This window comes from Penaeus japonicus, unplaced genomic scaffold (genome assembly GCF_977035675.1).
Source record: "Penaeus japonicus unplaced genomic scaffold, GWHDUDI00000001_assembly GWHDUDI00000006, whole genome shotgun sequence".
Classification (NCBI taxonomy): Eukaryota; Metazoa; Arthropoda; class Malacostraca; order Decapoda; family Penaeidae; genus Penaeus; species Penaeus japonicus.
Window position 1 is genome coordinate 4,110,337 of NW_028234408.1, and position 7,906 is coordinate 4,118,242.

The 7,906-nt window shown below is 39.2% G+C and overlaps 1 protein-coding gene across 1 annotated transcript in view; it reads left to right on the forward strand.

The window, feature by feature from the left end:
* Positions 1 to 785: 785 nt before the first annotated feature.
* lqf (epsin homolog lqf) overlaps positions 786 to 7,906 on the forward strand; it is a 53,419-nt gene continuing 46,298 nt past the window's right edge. The window contains exon 1 of the mRNA XM_086537438.1: positions 786 to 927. The gene's annotated coding sequence lies outside the window, so the exon portion shown is untranslated. The remainder of the gene's footprint in view (positions 928 to 7,906) is intronic.

Below are 7,906 nucleotides of genomic sequence, written 5' to 3' on the forward strand. Positions count from 1 at the left end.
ATGAAAAAAAACCTTCATATACATACATATAATAGACACAAGTAAATCTATCTGGGAGACCACGTAGGCCAAACCATAGCCACGTTTTTACCTGTTGATAGAGACTCAATCTTCAAACCGAGCATCGCATATCGCACAACGACGTAGAGACAACTATTAAGATCAAGAAACTGAGGAGTCATTGGCATCCTAAGCATGCAAAATCACGCCCAATTAAGTCCCGTCATCTCATCACCCTCACGCCCGTCTTGGAGTTCTGCGGCAATGTGTCTCAAGTCGAAATTTCCTCCTCCTTTTATTCAGAGATAAACCTTCCTCCTCGAATGTCCCCCTTCCTCCCCTTCCTCCTTTCCTCTTCCCTCCCTCTTCTTGTCTTAAGATGAGATTAGAAAGAAGATGCTTGTGGTACTCCCTCGAAAGAAACATCCTTCAGAAAGACTCTACAGGACGTCCATTATTAAAGACTTAATATTAAGGAAAGAATTAAGGATCCCCACAAGAGACAGAGACAGAGAGACAGACAGAGACAGAGAAAGGAAGAAAACCCCCCTCACTTCTTCTCTTCCTCCTCCTCCTCCTCCATCTCCCTCCACCCTACCACATAAAGGAGAATAATTACACCACAATCCCTCCCTCCCCACACACACACCCTAATCCTCCTTCCTTCCCCCCCTATCCTAGAGGATCCATGAAAGAGAGAGAGAAAGAAAAGAAAGGCTAAGGATCCCCCCTTACGAGAGAAAACCTGGTCGGTGGCAATTTTCCCATTTTCTGCCATCGCGGACATTCCTTTCTCCTCCCTCAGTTGTGAGTGTTCAGTCAGCCAGGGCGGAAGTCCTCGCCATTTTGAGTACACGACCTTAACTTCTCCGGATATCCTTATATTATATTGGGTCTTTTCACTCGTCTTTACTCCTTCTTCTGCCGGTGAGTATGTCTGGGGGTCTTGCAAGCAGGGGGACGAGGGGGAAAGGTGTTTTTTTTTCCCTGCGAAAGCCTCGTAAATCGGGAAATGCGCTGGGAGTTGTTTACGATCTGTGTCAAGGATCCAAGACCCCGAAATCTCGATCGGGGTCCCCTTTTCGGGCGATTAAGGGGTCTTCCTTGCTGGTCTTGGGGTCCGTAGGGGGGTTCCTGAGCCTAGCGTGGATGCGGGTCTGTCAGGGGGAGAGGCTGAGGTGGATTAGGTCTGGGGTTAAGAGGGGTTTTGGAGAAGGATAAGGGGGAAGTTAGGGTCACGTCGTCGTCGTTCCGGGTGATCAGCTGATGCTGTCGAGTCAAGGTGGTGGTGGTGGCTGTCACACCTCGCCCCCCCCCCTTGGCACCACACAAAGGCGTCTGGCACCACACCTGGCATCACACTTTGGAGTCTGTCTGTCTATCTGTTCACAGCCTGACACCACACTACGGTATCTATCACCAGACGGGCATTTTAGCACCATACTCTTGTACACTACAGTACTCTTCTCTGTCACCATACAATGGTATCTATCACCTCACACCTTGACACCACACAGCAACATCTGTTGTTACAGCACGGCATCGGTCACTATATAACAACACATCTCACCGCGCGCCCTGACACCACACGACGGCATCTATCATTACAAAAGGGTATCTGCCAACGCGCAACCATATCTATCCCCACACACGATGCCGATCGCCATACTTCCTGAGAGAGGATGGTGTGGAAGTGATGCCAGACAGTAGACCGTGGCACCTTCCGCGTTCCCCGGAGGAAAGAGTTCGCCGCGGCACTTGCCGTTTTGGTATCGGCACCTGCTACCACACTGAGGCACCTGCTGTCATGTCCTACTTGATGCTGGTAGGTCATTGATGCTTTGATATATGGGATTCCTTTCTTGTGTTGATAGACTTTGTGATTTCACGTTATTGGTTGTTAATGTTTTCAAAGGCTTAGTTACGATGAGGGAGTATTGATTCTTTGTTACGGAAACAAGGAGAGAATCTCTTAAGTAATCTCTTAAGTTTTCTTATGTTTTTTTCCGAGTGTCTTCTGATCTGGTTGTTGCAAATGAAAAATTTGGTTGCGGATCTGTCAAAGGGAATGTGCATTTTCCGTTTTTTTAATCAATATAGTGCTCGGTAAAGGGGGAACGACTTTTGTAAATGCCGAGAATGCGAAAATAATTATTTGTCACCTTTGCACAGCTCCAGATTGTTGTTGATAGTGCAGTAAACATTGATAATTCAGTTAATAAAATAGATTAGAATTTGAGGAGAATTTACATGGAAACAATAAAACAGTCGCGATTACTTGAAGCTAGACAAATACGTTATTATTCTCTGAAGACATTTAACACACTCAGAATGATAATGTCTGGAAGTATGTGGTTCTATTAACAGAACTTTAGATAGTCAGGAGACAATCCCAGATTTATTTGTTATATATATGGCTATGGTAAACAGATATACACACTTCCAGGCCATATATTGCATTTTTGCAAACATCTCATGGTTACGATGGGTGGAACTTGGAAGAGTTGTTCAGACTTGTGTAAAGGTCTTCCTCTTGAAAGAAATACTATTGTTCAAAGGTCAAGGTTATTGTTCAAGGTCACATCATCTGGCTTTATCTGATTTGTATCTGATTTTGTGACAGTGAATTGTTTTTTACCCTATCAGTTTATCCAGATTTGCTTCCAAAATACCTTAATTATTTTCCAAGATAGATCAGATCTTGGCCTTTCTAGGAAATGCTTCTCGAATAATTTATTTACTCAGCATTCCTGTGCCAACAAAACCCGTTTCTTTGGATACATTGTTATTAATAGTTTCTCAAGGTAGATATAAAGTTTGGAATGTTTGTCTATTTGTAAAACTATGCATATATTAGGTCACTCCATTTGCCAGATGTCTCTCGCACCTGATGACTCATGTCATGTGTCATGTATATTGCCTTTAGATTTTTGGTTTCTCTTAGTCTTGTTTTGTTAGATTTAAACATCTGATACAATAAGAATAAAGATACTATTCTATCCTTTCAACAGATTTGAATATTTTTGTCAGATGTTTATAAAAAAAAAAAAAATATTCCGAAGAACTTCATGTTTACGTCAAAAGTTTGAAAGGGTCTTGTTAGCCAGAGGAAATTAGATTCATGATAATTTAGATAGAGAAATATGTGTGTATGACGTGAACAGCTATTCTTTGTGAGTATTAATAGCGCTTACTGAGAAATGTCAGATATATTAATATAATCAATATGTTGAAGGAGACTATAATTAGAGGGCATTATTAAAGGCATTTCCTGTCATCATGAAAAGACAACAGTCATGTCATGTCAAGGTATTATTGAAGGCAAACTATCATGTTACAAGCATTATGTATTTTGGTAGATGTTAGACGATGTATGCCTCTATCCTTGTGTAGATTAGTACGGCCCCCCTTCTATCAGTTCTTCGGAAAAGACATATACTGTATATGTTCTGGCAAGAGAGTGCTTGTAGACCTTCTTGGTGATATCTCTTCATTGGAGGAATTAGTCTATGCCTTATCTTGTTATAATATCTATGGTTGCAATTTGTTGGTCTTTGCCAGAGTGCAAGGCGCGGGAGCCGTGGCAGTCTATTTATGTTGCAATATGATTTGTGAGGAAAAAGTCGTGGGTGTCGTCTAGTTTCAAGTTTGGATTATGAATGCGCCTTATTTTGTTTAGTTGATTGGAGTCTTTGTGAAGTTAGTTATTTTGTATCAATTTAGAATATTAGTGTATATTTTTCAGTGGATCTTAGTAACTAGAAGAGTATGATAAACTGTTGTAACATGAAGCAGAGACTTGTTTGTTTTTTACGTTATGCAAACTGATGTAATGATTTGATTACACTGTGCTGTATTAATATTCATGCATAGTTTGACGTGAGTGTATTGTAACGAGGAGTGTTTGTCAGTCACAGTAATTTTAACAGAAGACAGTATGGCCTGACACTTGTGCAGAAACCTGAATCTCGTGAAAAATCTATATATACGGTCCCGATTACGGGGAGTTTGGTTAATAGATAGGAGATTGTCATGGTTAATAAGCAGGAAGTTGTGCCAAGACCTTCTCCCTTGACTCATTTCCATGAGTATCAAAAGTCAAGGTCAATGCTAGGTCAAACGTTGAAGCAAGAAAAAGTGTTTCATGTGTCTGGAATAATATAGATTGTCCTCCTCTGCTATAGATCAGATTTAATGACTAGGTTAGGGTATGGCATTGAAGAAGGAATCTTGAAATAAATATTGATACATCAGAAATCAAGGTCATATCGCTAATTGCACAATGATGTAGTTGTTGCATCTCTCATTCTACCCCTCACGTTTCGTGAATGTTGACGTTGTTATTGCAAGAGTTTATACAAGGTAACAATTACCCTTGTTGATGTGGAAAATTTGTGATTAGTGTTTATATTTGTTTTAGATAGACTTTTTTGAGAAGGCACAGATTTTTAGAAAGGGAATTTTACTGAATTGTTTTAAATATTTTGTATTGTATAATGTGTCATTAGTATTTGAGGGACACACCAGAGTTCAAACAAAGTGTTTAATTAGAAAAAAAAATATATATATATATTGAATACTGTATTAAAAGAAATGTGTGTATTTGTGCGTTTAAAAGTTGATAATAGGTGATATATATACACACTACATACAAGTTATTGAAGCAACATCCAAATATATTACCATGTTTTACAAAATTAGCCGATGAAGACCTGTATGGAACTTAAACCAAGGAGATACTGAGCGATGCTAGTTTTTCCTTCCACTAAGAGTGCACTGACAATTTAGACTTGAGTCCCAGGCAATTACTACTCCTTTTTGTAAAGGAGGAAGACTTCGTGTGACAGAATACTAGAATATGTTGGATTGGTTAGTTCTAGAGATACCTTTGCAAAATACGTTATATATACTGTTATTCGTATATTTAGTTGTCAATATGACAAAATATATAGCTATTGATTATGTACGATATAAGAGAGATCCTTCCTTTATATGCACCTGATTTATAGTATAGGGAGGGAGTAATAGTAAGAATATAACCCTTTATTTTATTGTTACATTGTTGAAACTTTTTGTAGAACATTGGTAGTTAAGTTAATTTCTGTGAACCTCCAACTATCTGAATTAAGGGATTTAAGAATATGTGTACAGTGTAGAAAACCTCACTTTTTAAACTCAAATACTTAGCTTAGCCATAATGTTGGCTTCAAGAAGAGATAATTGCTTGAATTACTTAGCAACCACAATGATTCTCTCACCATAGAAGTAAATTTGATAAGTTCTCATTAACCTTGGTACTAATGTGACAGTGTATGATAGTACAAAATATCACACGAATACAATGAAAATTATCATCATTAATTGAAGGCTAGCTGTCACATGATATAAGGCTCACTTCAAGAGAGGGAAAGTAAAAATAAAGAGTAGTTCAAGACATTATACGATTTGAAAAAAATGTATATTTAGTATATAAAGCATAGTTTTCTGAGAACAAGTTCACAGTCAGTCTACATTTAAGGTGACGCCTCCAACTTTATACTAGAGAATCTCACCCCAAATCTTGTCCTGAAAGCTCGCATCAGGCTGATGTTGTCAAGTAATTTCAACTTTAAAAAAAAAAGGGGTGTCTGCCAAGGTTTCCTGTTTTTATTTAGGTAGCTTTATAATAAATGAGTTAGGGGAACTCATGATAAAACTGATCTTGATATTTATGAGTTAGTTTATTGAGGAAAGGATGATAATTGTTACAAAGGAAGGTGGACCCAGATATTCAGATATTTTTGTACTTCGTAAAGTCTATTAATGAGAATGATATTCCTATGGCAATGAGTTGATGATTCTAGTTTAGGAGTTCAAGAGAACACTTCCTCTTATCATTCTGTGATAAATTCACAGATATTGATATTATCTAATAAAGAATGAAGAGGGGAGGGGGGGGGAATAGCCAAGCTATTATTATGTCCACACTGAAACAATATTCCCTCTGTGTAGTGAATTAATTCATCTCAGGTGCTAAAGTGCACATGGTCACTATGTGGGTCAAGGTACTGTCCGAGATAAATAACGTTTGGCAACTCGAGGAGCAGGTACAGGCAGGCCACATTGAGCTTAATGGTTTCCTTGTATTGAGCACAGAAACCTTTCTTCTTCTTCTTTTTTTTCTCTCTTTTTTTTCTTTTTTATTATGTTTTTTTATTGGAATGGGAAGGTTTCTATATTCATCTGAATAAAAAATATCAGATAAGGTGAATGTTTTTTATTGATTTCAAATTAATTTATAGAAAGGATAATCCAGTATACACACATACGCACACACGCACACTCACTCACTCACTCACTCACTCACTCACTCACTCACTCACTCACTCACTCACTCACTCACTCACTCACTCACTCACTCACTCACTCACTCACTCACTCACTCACTCACTCACTCACTCACACACACACACACACACACACACACACACACACACACACACACACACACACACACACACACACACACACACACACACACACACACACACAATTTTCCATGTTTCATTAAATAAGTTGCTTATATGTGTATATTGTGTCTCGCATGTAGGTTAGGTTAGGGTTCTAGGCTGGTAAGCCCTTTGACATTGAACAAGGGAGAAAGGGTATAGGTGATGAATGGAAAAAGAGTGTGAGAGAGAGAGAATGAGGAGAGAAAATAAAGGGAGAGGAGGAGAGAAGAGGAGAGAGTTGTATATAGTTATCTTCTCCCCTCTCTTGTCACTTACACGACACGGTGATAAATACCTATCGAGAACATAATTGGCAAGGAGAGGTGTGGATCATGTGCTGGAGGCCTATAATGGCCTCTCTCTCTCTCTCTCTCTCTCTCTCTCTCTCTCTCTCTCTCTCTCTCTCTCTCTCTCTCTCTCTCTCTCTCTCTCTCTCTCTCTCTCTCTCTCTCTCTCTCTCTCTCTCTCTCTCTCTGTTTCTTTTTCTGTCTCTCTCTCTCTCTCTCTCTCTCTCTCTCTCTCTCTCTCTCTCTCTCTCTCTCTCTCTCTCTCTCTCTCTCTCTCTCTCTCTCTCTCTCTCTCTCTCTCTCTCTCTCTCTCTCTCTCTCTCTCTCTCTCTCTCTCTCTTTTGCTCAAACACAGGGTCCCTGCTGTTAAAAGTGTCCAGTGCTCCCCTTTGTCCTTCTATTCCCCTTCTACTGTACCTTCTCCCTCCTTCTCCCTCCCCCTCCCTCCCTCTCCCTCCTCCCTCCCCCTCCCTCCCTCTCCCTCCCTCTCCTTCCCTCTCCCTCCCTCTTCTGAGACCTCTGTCAGTAACACTGTGATCTGTGATACCATAATGAATATTTAATTAGGTTGTGAGGTTAATGAGTATTTTTAGAATGTTCACAAGATTATTATTCTATTCTATAAATGTTTTATTTTTATTTTTATTTTATTTTGTTATTATTTTTTGATAACTATTTTACTGCATTTTAATTGTGATCATAGGTGTAACAGTTTATAGGATTTAACCCATTGGTTGCAGTTTTAATGAAATATGTATATAGTCATGTGCCAGGTTTATGTTGTATGGCACGGTGCCATCCGCTTTTACAACCGACTCTGCCTTGACAGCAAATCATGCCATCCGCTATCAATGGGTTAAAGCCAAGAGCATGTTTTGTCTTCTGGAGATGTGTTTAATTTTATTGTCAAGTGATCCATGGATGTACTATAATTTATGACATGAAGCATATTTTTGGTTTAATGAAAGATATTGATATTCTGTGATGATAACATTGTTGTGAAAAGTATTCATATAATATAGGATAGTTCATGAACCCATTGCGAATGGGGCACCTTATGGCTTAACTGGTCGTCAGGATGGGCAGCCTATGTCACTAGTGGCACCAGCTAAAAATCAGAGGGACAGG